Source organism: Cebus imitator, unplaced genomic scaffold (genome assembly GCF_001604975.1).
Source record: "Cebus imitator isolate Cc_AM_T3 unplaced genomic scaffold, Cebus_imitator-1.0 Scaffold220, whole genome shotgun sequence".
Lineage (NCBI taxonomy): Eukaryota > Metazoa > Chordata > Mammalia > Primates > Cebidae > Cebus > Cebus imitator.
Genome location: NW_016107535.1, coordinates 1557792 through 1573107, shown reverse-complemented (window position 1 = coordinate 1573107; position 15316 = coordinate 1557792). Strand labels below are relative to the sequence as shown.

At 36.5% G+C, this 15316-nt stretch overlaps 1 protein-coding gene and 1 long non-coding RNA gene across 9 annotated transcripts in view; one reads left to right on the top strand and one right to left on the bottom strand.

The window, feature by feature from the left end:
• The window catches only part of LOC108318535 (LIM domain containing preferred translocation partner in lipoma), a 731582-nt gene that overhangs the window by 371770 nt on the left and 344496 nt on the right, over nt 1-15316 (bottom strand). The window lies entirely within an intron of this gene.
• Nucleotides 3490-7047, top strand: LOC119474237. The gene is made up of 2 exons (XR_005203525.1): nt 3490-5685; nt 5768-7047. It is a non-coding gene; the product is annotated as an uncharacterized LOC119474237 (long non-coding RNA).

The following is a 15316-nucleotide window of genomic DNA, read 5'->3' as shown; positions in this document are numbered from 1 at the left end:
TCTGCTAGGGCTCCTTGCTAGAGCTGATGCTGGAGGGGAGGAAGGAGGGAAAGAGGGAGGGAGGGGGAGAAGGAAAAGGGAAGGAAAAGAAGGGAAAGAAGGGAAGGAAGAGAGGGAAAAAGGAGGGAGGGAGGAAGGAAAGAAGGAATGGGAAAAAGGAGGGAGGGAAGGAGAATGGATCACTGGTTCTCTGTCAAGAGCTTATAGTTGCATTGAAGAAGCTAGTTTATTTACAAATATCCATTATTAGAAGGCAGAATACATGTAGGTAAGACACACAGATATTAGAGAAAAAAGCAAAATAAGAGAGAGGAAAGAGAGAAAGTAGCCAAATAGAGAAATCAGAGATTGCTATATGGTCACAGAATTGAGAAGACCTTAAATGGAGAGAAAGTATTTAACATATTTACAACATGGGCATAAAGATATAGAAGGAACACTGCAATGTGCAAGTGTACTTGGCAAACACAAGTGTTCTTTAAGGTAAAAATAGAGTCAAAGCAGACTCAAAGGGTCAGCTGTGGTCAGATAATGCAGGTGTGCAAACCTAGGCATATAAGGAGTTTGGCGCTTACCCAAGGTGCTGATATCTAAAGGATAAACACATTCCCCATGACGAAGGAGAGAGTGGGCAGGGGTAATTGTATCTTGGGACTTAGTGTTGATGTGGGAACAAACACATGGTATGAATCACACATATTTCAGGCTGTGCACAGACAATTTATATTAAAACACTCCCAGCAGAAATTCCTATTTTTATGAAAAAGGTTGCCATTGATAAAAAGTGAGTGAGAGACCGTATCAGAAAGCTACTGATTTCACCTTAATCAGAAATGAATGTGAATCCACAGCACAGCAAACATGGGTGATTGGAGCATGTACACATTTCTGCCTTAGACCCAGGGAATACAATACAGCAGACTGCTAAGACAAGGCTGTTACTTCGCTAGGTGGAGGCTGGAGAAAGTCTAAAGGAGGCAAGGAGTTATGTCGCCTCAAGCTTCGCTATTCTTGTCTCAACTTAAAAATCCTTTCTCTACCCCAGAATTCTGCTCATGTATCATTTCAAGCTTTTTTACAAAAGCTTCCTTTTTTCTTTATCTTTCCTTTTTTTGAGGCGGAGTCTCGCTCTGTCACCCAGGCTAGAGTGCAGCGGCTCACTCTCAGCTCACTGCAACTTTCACCTCCTGGGTTCAAGTGATTCTCCTGCCTCAGCCTCCTGAGTAGCTGGGACTACAGGTGCATGCCATCACACCCTGCTAATTTTTTATATTTTTAGTAGAGATGGGGTTGCACCACGTTAGTCAGGATGATCTCAATCTCCTGACCTTGTGATCTGCCCACCTTTGCCTCTCAAAGTGCTGAGATTACAGGTGTGAGCCACCATGCCCGACTAAAATGTTCCTTTTTTCAAAGAATATTCAGAGTCAAGTGGTAACCAAATGTCTATTGTTTACTCGGTGACAGTTCAGTCCCTCATATTAAAGAAATGAGACCAAAAAAGATAAGGAAAAGTTGAATTAGTCACTTCCAACTTCCCTTTCCACCTCTCCCATGTTTCAATGCGAATGTTCTTCCTTATGGGATAGGTCCACTTAAGCCAGGTGTACAGGCTCTATTGTCAGCTTCGAACTCTTTCAGTGCCAAAAAGAATGCCACCTGTTGTTCAAACTTAAAGTAAACTATGTGTCTAACCAGGTTAAGATAGAAAGGGTTAAACCAGATGTGATGTCTAACCAAGCCATATACTCTTAGTTCTAGTGTTGTCTTATGAAATAGGGGGGTAATACTGTCAACCCGGCAAGGACATTTTGGAGACCAGGTGAAATAAGGTGGTAGAAATTGTGTGTCCATTAGAATGCTAAGCGTATGGTAAGTCTTCTGCACATATTTGCTGGTGGTATGTTGTATTAAAAAAGAGGATTATAAGATCATACTTGGTGTGCTACAGAACACTTTGCAGCTATTAAATAAAAAGTCTTGGTCTCAGATAAAGCTAGATTTTAGTGGACAAAGACACGTCATAAAATAAGAAAATACTGGAGTTTTGAAAGGAAGCTAGCAACCTTTGAGGACAGAAGCACCCTAGATATCAATGAACATAAGATTTCTTTAAACCCACTCCTAGATTTACCAAATCTAAACCTTTGAATGTAGGGCCTAGTAATCTGCATTTAACAAACCCACCAGCCTAACCCAAATTCTTGTCCATGCTAAATTTGAAATCCACTGGCCTAGAATTTGGTTGCCTGTTGCTAATCCAAGTGCTAACAATAACTGGAACAATTTAATTAAAATCCCACAACTCTGAACACATTTAAGGAGAATTCTTTACTAACGTATTCTAACCCAATTCCAGGGGACAGGAAAATACTTTTCTCTCATTTGACAGTTTCTATGTTCTCACCCACAGTGCCAACAGAGCAAACACAATCTACTTCACTTCTCCTCATCTGCAGAAATTGGCAAAGACAATTACCACCTCAAAGGAGTGCTGTGAGCTTCCATTTATTGCTGTTTATAAAGCATTCTGAGTGTTCTGATAAATCAACTATAAGTTGGCATTATTCATAGCACCCTATTGGAGCTTAATACATATTCAATTAAAAAACAATGACAACAATACAGCAATATCCACAAATTAGCATTAATTATAGCAATGCATTATTCTCACCCTACTGCTACAATTTTATCTAGACAGAGCTGTTTATGTCTGGAGACTGTACAGTCCCTCTCATTAACAAAGGGCAATATTTGCTCATCAGTATCAACATTTCCGCTAGTAACATTCACATCACACTTGCCTCAGAGACATGATTTTTTTCAAAGGATATTTCTACTTAGCACATACTAGGACAGGAAGGATATGTACTTCCCTTGAAGAAAGTCAGACGACTCCTGCAAAGCATCCTGGACTCTTCTCTTTCCCATAAGCCCCTCTTTCCAAATTGCTTTTGATTCTTGTTCCCCTTCTCCATGGTCATGGCCATCACCTTGGCTAAGGCCCTCATCGGCCCCAAGTTTGGACCCTTGAACTTGACCCGAAGACATTCTATCATTGCCATTTCTGATCACTTCAGTACCACTGTATTATAGCAATCCATCTAAATACAGATCAAATCATTTTACTAGGAGAAGGTTCTTTACTGTCCCCTAATGATATTGCCTTAGATTGGAAAAATTCCCCAAATGCCATCGTAATTGCTAAAGAGAAATTATTTACTTGCATTGGGGAAGTAGCTATTAAAGCACTCAGGGAAACTTTTACCAAGGAGAGAAACTAAAGCAACAGGAAAAGCTTAAGCAAAAAGCTGCAATGCTATGGGTCTCTTTATCTACCTAGTTCAGGTTTCAGCCTTTTCCAGGGGACAAGGATCTGGTAGTTGGCCAGGTTCCCCACCGAATATGAAAGAACAGCAACATTCCCTTCCCTGCCTTCCCATCCCCTGACCCGCCCCACGTTTCTCTGTGGCATCAGAGCATATCTTGCTATACAAGGTTGTGCTGACTTGGGTCTCCTGTTCTGCATGAGCCTCTGACACGCATAGTTGAGGTTGAGGAATCTGTGCCTAGTGGGTTTGAGGTTTCATCAAGAGAAAAACGGGAAACTTATGTGATTTCACTGAGTAACTATTTTCACTACAAAAAAAAAAAATTCCCATATTTATTTTTTCCCCCTTTTGAAATGGCACTAAGGAAACACATGCCAGACTGCCATGAACAGAGGCTGTACTTTCCAAACAGTAGCAAGGACTAAAAATAGAAAAGCTTGATTTGCTCAAGATGTATATAACTTCCTCTCCCATTTCCTTTCCCCACCACCCTGAGTCAGTACACAGAAGCAGTGCATGTTGAACCCTTTGCATGCTGACAACAGTGTCAAAAGCATCAAAAGGGTGCTTTTGATAAGTATAGTACAGACTTCCTAAGTCCTTTCCCAGAGAATTTCTATTGCCCATTCAAATAAAGAATGAATCGATCAAGCCTCAAATACCAACGAAGTAGCTATTCTATCTTCTTGCAATAAAATAAAGGTTATGGGTGATACAGAAATATGAGTTGTGATCCTGCCTTCAGGCAGTTGCTAAAAGAAATGAACAAGAAGGTAATGGAAACACCAGAGGTCTGGGAGTCCAGAAACCTCTAATAGTGGTTAGGGCCAGTTCTCCTACTAACTGGGTCACCTTGAACAGTTCACTTAAGAAACTTAGGCTCCAGTTTCCTCATCACAAGAAAGAGCAGGTGGGTTAGGACCATGTCAAATCTGGTGCTCTATGACTTGTGATTTTATGTAATTTCTAAAGTTCTCCCACATTATGATTCTGGCTTTATAAAATAAAGTTTGGTGGCAAGATTATTGTACAGGCAATGATTACATTACTCCACAAAAGGGCATACATTAATTGGCAGAAAAATCAACCAGCATTAACAAATTTATTTATTAACTGACTCATAGTAAGCCTTTACTCTGAACCAGAAATTGTTGGATACTCTACATTCATTATCTCAATTAATCCCCAAAATAACCTTCTAAGAAACTGCTATTTGCATGTAAAGATAGATGGGAAATGCAGTGGTAAGTGACCTAGCAGGGCATTTTAACCCTAAATCCTGGGCTCATGTCACCATATCACATGACTCAATCAAAAGACTCAGGAGGCAAAAAAGAGAGAGACTCATATGATCCAGTTGTCAGACACATACGAGTAAATAGTAAAGTTAGGCCTTCAAAAATGAGGATGTGTCAGGTATCAAGAAAGACATAAGAAAAATTAGCTTGGCATATGAAGCTGACAATGAGGACATAAGCTTCAAAAGAGCAAGGACTGTATAAAAAGCACAGCGGGAAATAAGGTGTGCTATATAAGATGAGGTAAGTCATAGAGTTCTCTGAAAAGTAAATCAAGAGGAGAAATTTAATGTGGCATACAATAAAAAGACAGAGGAAGCACATTTTAACCACTAATTGGTTATAGATATGCAGTTGGAATGTAAAAAAGATAGAATCAAGGCAATGAGTAGGTTGTAACCCAGAAGACATGAACTAGGACAATGGGCAAGAAAATACAGAGATTGAAATAATCCTGTAAACCTTGGTGATAGACATACAAAGAAAGCAAGATGTATCATCAACGAACACAGTTTAGCTGGCAAGACTAGAAAATATAATGGCATCTCTAATAGAATGTAAGCCTTTGAGCAAGATGATGAGTAGACTTAGGGACACATCAAAAGTGAAAAGGCAGGTGTTATCTACAAAAAGATCTCAAGGATAAATGAAAGAAAACTTGTCAAAGGAAAACACAATACCAAGTCATAAGCATTTGAAGTAATTAGATAAAGAAAGACCAAAGTTGATCCCATTAGAGTTGTGACATCTACTGAAAGAAAACAGAAGGTCAAATGGAAAACTCTGAGTGGCCATGTAAATTTAGAGACAAGAAGAAAGGAAGAGGAGCTGGTAAATAAGGGAGAAAAGGAATGGTTGCAGGCACACGGAGGAATCAAGGAAATTCTGTTCAGTAAAAATCAAAAGGAAGTTAAAGGGATTCGGAGAATATGGCAAAGCAGGAAGCACCATAAATCTGTCTTTCAACACCCATTGCACTGGCGCCATCTAAGAAGTTATTTTGGAAGTCAAGAGTCTATTAAAGGCATCTAATTTCTGGAGGGAAGGCTTAGATGGTAAGTTGTGGGTAATTAGGGTAAATTTTGTATCTTAGCACAATAGCAGCTACCTATAGCCCACTTCTTAGATTCTTGGCAGGCATCTGTGCACATGTTCTTGAAGCAGCTTGCATATAACTCACCTGATCCAAGCTGGGCATAAAGGACCCGTCTTCCATATATAAGGGATCTGTGCATTAATTGCTGCTTCTAATCACACATATAAAGAAAAAGGGGCAACTATCATTAGTGTTGCCCCTCCTACTCCAGCTGAAGTGTCTTACATGGGACTCAAAAGGCCAGTACTTTTTCTTTTTTTTCCTTTCTTCATTTTTATTTTTTTACTTTTTCTCATTTTGGGAGACAGACATTGATGACCAGGGCATTTGAAAACAATAGGGGAAATTAGAAAGTCACTGCACATAACCAGGGAAAGATACAGGCTCAGAAAATAATTAAGATCATAGGTTTACAAAAAAGCTAATACTTAGCACAGAGACAGGCAATGATAACCCCACAAAACAAAAACAACAGTAAACCTTGGGGAAGATAAAGAGTCTGATTTCCTGAGTTACTATATTATTAGATTCAAATGTGCGCTTTTCAACAACAACAAAAAAATCAAAAGACATACAAAGAAACAGGATAGCCTGGTCTGTTCAAAGCAAAAATATAAACCAACAGAAACTGTCTCTAAAAAAGACCTGATGGTGGATCTACCTGACCAAGACTTAAAAACTACTGTCTTAAAAGCGCTCAAAGAACTGAAGGAAGCAAGGAGAAAGTTAAGAAAACAATGCATGAATAAAATGGGAATATCAATACAGTAAAAGAAAAAAAAAACAAAAAGCAATTGTGGAAATGAAAACTACAATAACTAAAATAAAAAATTCATTAGAGGAACGAAAAGGCAGATTGAGAAGACAAAAGAAAGAATCAGAAAACTTGAAGAGAGGTCAAAGTAAATTAATAAGTCTAAGAATCAGAAAGAATAAAGACTGAAGACAGGTGAACTGAACCTAAGAGACCTGTGGGACACAGTCAAGTATACTAAAGTATGCCTTATGCGATTCCCAGAAGGATGAGACAGAGATAAAAGGCAGGGACGATACTTGAAGAAATAATGGCCAAAAAAATCCCCAAATTTGATCAAAGACAAGAGTATAAACATCCAAAAAGCTCAAAAAGTACAAGACGAATTCAAACACTGAGGCACCTTATAATTAAACTGTCAAAAAACAAAGACAATGACAGAATTTTGAAAGTTGCAAGAGAGGTAACTCATCATATACAAGGGAGCCTCAAGAAAATTATCCAGTTTTCTTCTCAGCAGCTTTAGATGCCAAAAAACAGTGGGCCGGTATATTCAAAGTACGAAAAGAAAAAAAAAAAAAAATCAAACAAGAATCCTATATCTGGCAAAAATTTCTTTTAAAAGTGAGAAAGAAAAACAAAATTTTGCCAGGGGTTAAAAAAAAAAAAAAAAGTGAGAAAGTTCTTTATTACCATTAGACCTGTCCTGCAAGAAATGCTAACAGGAGACCTGCAGGTTGAAGTGATATGATACCACACAGTAACTCAAAACCATACCAAGAAATACAGCTCTCAGTAAAGACAAGTAGGTAAACACTTATAAAAGCTAATCTCATTGCAATCATAATGTGTAACTTTGCTTTTTGTTTTCAACATGATTTAAGAAACTAATAATTTTTTAAATTACAAACTTAAAATTTCATATTATTTGATAATTTGATTAGTGACTCCATTTGGCTTTCTACATAATTTAAGAAATGGGTGCATTAAATTATTAGCTTATATTGTTGTATATACAATGCATAAAGAAATAATTTTGTTACATCAACAACTGAAAAAGCAACAGAATTTTGTATGTTATCTGTGTCAAGTTGGTACAACTTCAAGTTAGAGTGTTACAACTTTAAGATATTAAATGTAATCCCCATTGTAACCACAAAGAAAATAGCTACAGAATATACACAAAAGGAAATCAAGTAGGAATTTAAATATTTTACTAAAAAAAAAAACAACTGAATATAGAAAAAACAATTATGTAGGAAATTAAGGACAAAAAAGCTATAAAGCATATAAAAAGCAAATATAAATGGTTTTATAATCATAAATTTTACAACGATTTGACTTATTTTGGACCTTACGATGGTGTGAAAGTGATACACATTCATTAAACACCATACTTGAAATATCCATTCTGTCTTTTACTTTCAGTGGAGAATACAATAAATTACATAAGACAGTTAAAGCTTTATTATAAAATAAGCTTTGTGTTAGATGATTTTGCCCACCGTCTGCTACTGTAAGTGTTCTGAGTATGTTTAAAGCAGGTTAAGGTATTATGAATAATGCTGCTATGAACACTGTTGTACAAATATCTGTTCCACTCCCTGCTTTTAATTATTTTGTGTTTGTATCCAGAAGTAGAATTTCTGGATCATATGATAATTCTGTTTAATGTTTTGAGGGTCCGCAACACTATTTTCTACAGTGGCTGTATCATTTTACATTTCTATCAGCAACTCACAAGGGTTCCGATTTGTCCACATTCTCACTAACATTTGGTTATTTTCTGTTTTCCTGAAAACAACCATGTTAATGACTGTGAGATGGTGTCTTCTTGTGGTTTTGATTTTCATTTCCCCGATGATTAGCAATGTTGAGCATCTTTTCATGTGCTTATCCCCATTTCTATATCTTCTTTGAAGAACTGTCTATTCAAGCCCTTTGTTCTTTATTGTGTGTTTGTTTGTTTGTGTGTTTGTTTTGAGATGGAGTCTCCATCTGCTGCCCAGACTGGAGTGCAGTGGTGCAATCTCCACTCATTGCAACCTCTGCCTCCTGGGTTCAAGTGATTCTCCTGCCTCAGCCTCCTGAGTAGCTGGGACTACAGGTGCCCACCACCACACCCGGCTAATTTTTGGATTTTTAGTAGGGACAGGGTTTCACCATGTTGGCCAGGCTGGTCTTGAACTCCTGGTCTCAAGTGATCCACCCGCTTCAGCCTCCCAAAGTGCTAGGATTATAGGCATGAGCCACCATGTACCCAGTCTTTGCCCTTCATTTTAATTGGGTTGCTCATTTTTTGTTGTTGAACTGTAGGAGTTTTTCAATTATTCTAGATACTAATCTGTTATCAGTCACGTAATTTGCTAACAGTTTCTCCCATTATGTGGGTTGCCTTTTTACTCCATTGATAGTATCCTTTGATGTGCCAGTTAGTTGAATGTTTTTCTCCTTTTGGGGGTTTTTTGGGATGAAATCTCATAGTGATCTGCTCACGTAGGCCTCCCAAAGTGCTGGGACTACAGGAGTGAGCTACCGCACATAGCCCGTTGAGTGTTTTAGTCATGAGAAGACGTTGAATTTTGTCCAATAATTTTTCTACATCAATTGCACTGATAGTGTCATTTCCTTCTTTTATTCTTTTAATATGTAGGATTTTTTTTCTCAATGCTGAGTTTTGATTACTCTTTTTTTTCTTTGTTTTTTTTAATTATACTTTAAGTTCTAGGGTACATGTGCAGCTCATGCAGGATTGTTACATAGGCATACACATGCCATGGTGGTTTGCTGCCTCCATCCCCCCATCACCTACATTATGTATTTATCCTAATGTTATCCCTCCCCAATCCCTCCACCCCTGCTATCCCTCCCCTAGTCCCACCCCACACTCTCCAACAGGCCCCAGTGTGTGATGTTCCCCTCCCTGTGTCCATGTGTTCTCATTATTCAACACCCACTTATGAGTGAGAACATGTGGTGTTTGGTTTTCTGTGCTTGTGTCAGCTTGCTGAGAACGATAATTCCCAGCTTCATCCATGTCCCTGCAAAGGACATGAAACCATCCTTTTTTATGGCTGCAGAGTATTCCATGGTGTATATGTGCTACATTTTCTTCATCCATAACAGCCAAAAGGTAAAAACAACCAAAATATCCATGGAATAATTGAGTAGATAAAGAAAATTTAGTATATACACATGATGGGCTATTATTCAGCCTTAAAAAGGAAGTCCTGACACACGCTACAACATGCATAAACCTTTCATGCCCTATGCTAGCTAAGTGAAGTAAACCATCATGTCCTTTGCAGGGACATGGATGAAGCTGGGAATTATCGTTCTCAGCAAGCTGACACAAGCACAGAAAACCAAACACCACATGTTCTCACTCATAAGTGGGTGCTGAATAATGAGAACACATGGACACAGGGAGGGGAACATCACACATTGGGGCCTGTTGGAGAGTGTGGGGTGGGACTAGGGGAGGGATAGCAGGGGTGGAGGGATCAGGGAGGGATAACATTAGGATAAATACCTAACGTAGGTTAAGGGGGGATGGAGGCAGCAAATACAGTGTGATTCCATTTATTTGGAATAGTATAGTCAGATTCATAGAACAGGAGTTTCTGGGTCTGGGTAGAAGTAGAATCAGGGACTTATTGTTTAATGACAACACTGTTTCAGTACAGGATTATTAAAACATTGAGGCTAGTTACTGTTTAATGATTATACTGTTTAAGTACGGGATTATTAAAACATTGAGGCTAGTAGGCACAAGAATTTGAATGTACTTAATGCACTGACATGTACACCTTTAACTGTTGAAATGGCAAAAGAAAAATAGTAAAGTAGGTTAGGCTAAACCGTGATGTTTGGTATGTTAGGTATATTAAATGGTTTTACATTTACAATAATTTCAACTTAACACATGTTTATTGCGACATAACCCTATCACAAGTTAAGGAGCATCTGTAGAAAAATAAGATGTAATTCTCTGCTTATCAATAATTACTTTAAATGTAAATGAATTAAATTATATGGTCAAAAGACAGATTGGCAGAATAAATTAAAACACATAATGTTGCCTACAAGAGACTCATTTTATATCCAAAGACACACAGAGTTTAAAAGTGAAAGGATAGAAAACATTATTTCATACAAACAGTAACTCACAAAAAGGAGAGTAGCAAAATATCACATAAAATAGAGTTTAAGTCAAAAACAAAAAGGCTAAAAGATAAAAGAGATACAGAACATTATACTAATAAAAGGCTCAACACAGCAAGACTATATAACAATTGTAAATGTATATGCATCTAATAAAAGGTCATCAAAATATATAAACCAAAAATTAGCAGAATTGAAGAAAGAAATAGACCATTACATAATAATTCATGTGCCAGGATAGAACATGAATAAGCCCATAAACTGCAACAGATTTGAAAAAGTAGATGTCAAAAGAAGTATGGTCTCTGAGTACAATGGGATAAAGTTAGAAATCAATAGATGTTAAGTAAAACTGCAAAATTCACAAATTTGCAGTAATTAGAAAATATAATCTTAATGGATCCAAGAAGAAATCACAAGGGAAATGGAAAAATACCTAAAAATGAATGAACATGAAAGAAAACATACAAAACGTATTGGAAACAGCGAAAACAGTGCTAATAAGGCAATTTATAGCTATACACCGTTAAATTTAAAGATAAGAAATACGTCAGACCAACAACCTAAATCTACAAATTGTGAAACTTAAAANAAGGCAATTTATAGCTATACACCGTTAAATTTAAAAAAAAAAAAAACGTCAGACCAACAACAAAAAAAAAAAAATAGAAAAACAAAAAAAAAAAAAAAAAAAAAAAAAAAAAAAAACTATACCTAAATCTACAAGAAGGAAAGAAATAATAAAGGTAAGAGTAGAGGACGGGTGTGGTAGCTCATGCTGTAATCCCAGCACTTGGTGGATCACCTGAGGTCAAAAGTTCAAGACCAGCCTGACCAACATGGTGAAACCCCATCTCTACTAATAATACAAAAAAAATAGCGAGGTGTGGTGGCAGAAACCTGTAATCCCAGCTACTTGGGAGGCTGCGGCAGGAGAATAGCTTGGATCTTGGGAGGTAGAGGTTGCAGTGAGCCAAGGTTATGGCATTGCACTCCAGCCCAGGCAACAGAGCAAAACTGTCTCAGAAAATAAATAAATAAATAAATAAATAAATAAATAAATAAAAATGGTAAGAGTAGAAATAAGTAGAATGGAAATTAGAAAAATAATGGAGAAATACTGACAAAAACTAATCATTCTTCAAAAAGATCAAGAAAATTGACAAACCTTTATCTAGATGAAGAAAGACAGAGAGAGGGAAGACTCAAACTATGAAAGACAGAAATAAAAGTAGAGACATTACTAACAATTCTACAGAAATAAAAAGGATTTAAGAGAGTACTATGAGTAAATGTGTGGCAACAAATTGGATAACCCAGGTGACATGGAAATTTTCCAAGAAACAAAAAATGCGCCAAGACTAAACCACAAATAAAAAATCTGAATATGCTATAAATACTAAGAAGATTGAATCAATATCCAAAATCTACTAAGAAAAAAAAACTGGAACCAATGGCATCACTAGTAAATTCCATAAAACATTTATAGATGAATTAACAATTATCCTCAAATATGTTCAAAAAATTTAAAAAAGGAAACACTCCCAACTCATTCTATGACACCAAAGTCAGGCAAAGATATTACATGAAATCTATAGAACAAAATCCCTAATAAATATTGATGCAAATATCCTCAATTAAATATCACAAATGAAATTTAATAGCATATTAAAAGGTTTATATATCATGGCCAAGTGAGATTTATTATTATTATTTTTTTTTTTTTTTGAGACGGAGTCTTGCTCTGTCACCAGGTGCCAGGCTGGAGTGCAGTGGTGCAATCTCAGCTCACTGCAACCTCCACCTCCCAGGTTCAAGCAATTCTCCTGCTTCAGCCTCTCAAGTAGCTGGGACTACAGTTGCGCACCACCACGCCCAGCTAATTGTTTATTTTAGTAGAGCTGAGGTTTCACTATGTTGGCCAGGATGGTCTTGATCTCTTGGCCTTGTGATCTGCCCGCCTTGGCCTTCCAAAGTGCTGGGATTATAGGTGTGAGGCACCGAGGCTGGCCATTATTATTATAACGAACAGATACTCAACAAACAAACTTAATTCAAGGTTATATATTATATTAACAGAATGAAGAAAAATATATGTGATCTTCTCAATTGATACAAAAGAGCATTTGACAAAATTCAATATCCTTTCATAAAATAAATCAACAAACTGGGAATAGAAGGAAACTATCTCAACATAGCAAAAGCCACATATGGAAACCCACAGAGAAAATCACACTCAATGATAAAAGACTTAAAGCTTTTCCTCTAGGATTAGGAATACCAGCTTTGCCATATTAATTTAGTGTAATACTTGAAGTCCTAATCAGAGTAATCAGGCAAGAAAAAAAAATAAAAGTTGTCAAAATTGAAAAGAAAGAATTAAATAATCTCTTTTTGTAGATGACATAATCTTATATGTACAAACCCTAAAGACTGGACACAAAAGCTGTTAGAACTAATTAGTGAACTTAGGAAAGTAGAGCATACGAAGTCATTACACAAAAATCGCTTACATTTGTATCAACAATAAGCAATTCAAAAAAGAAATTAAGAAAATCACTCCATATACAACAGCATCAAAAATTAAAAGACAAAATACTCAGAAATTAATGTGAACAAAGAGTTAAAACCCTTGAACAATGAAGCCTTAAATACATTCTGGGAAGAAATGAAAGAAGACATAAATAAATGGTAGACATCTCATGTTCATAGAATGCAAGACTTAATATAACTAAGATTTCAATATTAACCAATGTGATATCCAGACTTAATGCAGTCCTGATCACAATCCCAGTGATATTTTTTAAAGAAATAGAAAAAACCTACCCTAAAATTCATATGGAATATCAAATGACCTAAAATAGGCAGAACAATCCTGAATAAAAAGGTACAAAAATGGAGAACCAACACTTCCTGATTTCAAAAATTAATACAAATCTAAAGTAAAGAAAACAGTGAGGTATTGGCACAATGACACATAAGAGAGAGTCCAGAAACAAATCCTCACATATATGTTCAAACAACTGTCTACGAGGGCACCAAGATCGTTTAACAAGGGAAGGACAGTCTTTTCAACAAATGGGTGTCAGGAAAATTTAATATCCACATACAAAAGAATAAGGTTGGTCTCTTTCCTAACATAATTATAAAAGTTAACTCGAAATAGATGCATGACCTAAAGGTAACACCTAAAATTGTAGATTAGAATAAAACTTATGCAGAAGCATCATGATACTGAATTTGGCAACAAATGTCTTAATTTGACACAAAAGACACATATAACATAAGAGACAGATTGAAATTTCATAAAAATTTAAAATCAGTATCAACAGAGTAAAAAGGCAATCTTCAGAATGGTGGAAAGTATTATCAAATCATATCTGATAAGGGATTAATATTCAGAATACATAGAGAACTTGTAAAACTCAAAAAGAAAAAAAAAATACCCAATTCAAAAATGAATAAAGAACTTGAATAGACATTTCTCTAAAGAAGATACATATACAAATGGCTAATACATGCATGAATAGATGTCCGCAATCACTAATCATTAGATAAATGCAAATCAAAACTACAATGAAATATCAATCTGTACCCATTAGGATGGCTATTACCAAGAAAAAAAAAAGTTTTGGCAGAAATGTGGAGAAACTGGAGCTTGAGTGCTGTTGGGAGAAATGTAAACAGTACACCTGCTGTGGAAAATGGTATGAATGTTCCTCAAAATAGTAAAAATAGAATTACCCTGTTATCTAGCAATTCGCTTCTTGTTATATACTCAAAATAACTGAAAGCAGGGTCTGAAAGAGTTATTTGTGCATCCAAACTCATAGCAGCATTATTCCCACAGTAGGTAAACTGGGAAAGGAACCCGTGTCTATTAACATGAATGGATAAGCAAAACATGACATATACATATGTATATATATATATGGCATGCATATGCTATAAAATGGATAAACTTTGAGGACATCATGCTAAGTAATATAAGCCAGTTGCAAAAGGACAAGTACTATATGATTACAATTATACTGTGTACTTGTGAAGTTAAAATTGTTAAAGACGGAGAGTAGAACGGTGGTTTCCAGGAGCTGACTGAGCGCGGAATGGGGAGTTATTGGTGAAGCTGTATACAGGTACAGCTTTGCAAGATTAAATGAGTTCTGAAGTTGGATACTGATGAGAGTTATAAAACAATATGAATGTACTTCATCATTTTGCTACTAAACAGTACATTAAATGGTGAAGATAGTAAACTTTATATTATGTGTATTTTACCACAATTTTACAAGCTGAGGAAAAAAAAAGAACATAGGAGGTCCAAGTCATCAAGAGTTGTGCCTGACTGGAAGAGGTAGAAGAAGCTGTCAGAAAAAGAATAGTCGTTGCAGAACCAGAGGAGGTGGTAAGGCCATACAAGAACCATTTCCCTCGTGCAGAAATGAGTTAGTTCATGTTGGGACTGCTGCTTAAATCCCCATCATAGACAGAATCACAGTGGGTGGGAAGGGAAGGAGAGAGGGTCTCATTTAATGAATCTGTAACTCTATGAAAATACTTCTTGCCATGGCCCAAAACTGGTTTCTAAACCCACTGGGCAAGAAGAGAATTACTAAAGTGACACTGTGTGACTTTCAGTGAGTTAAAAGGAAAAAAAACAATCTTCTAGGCA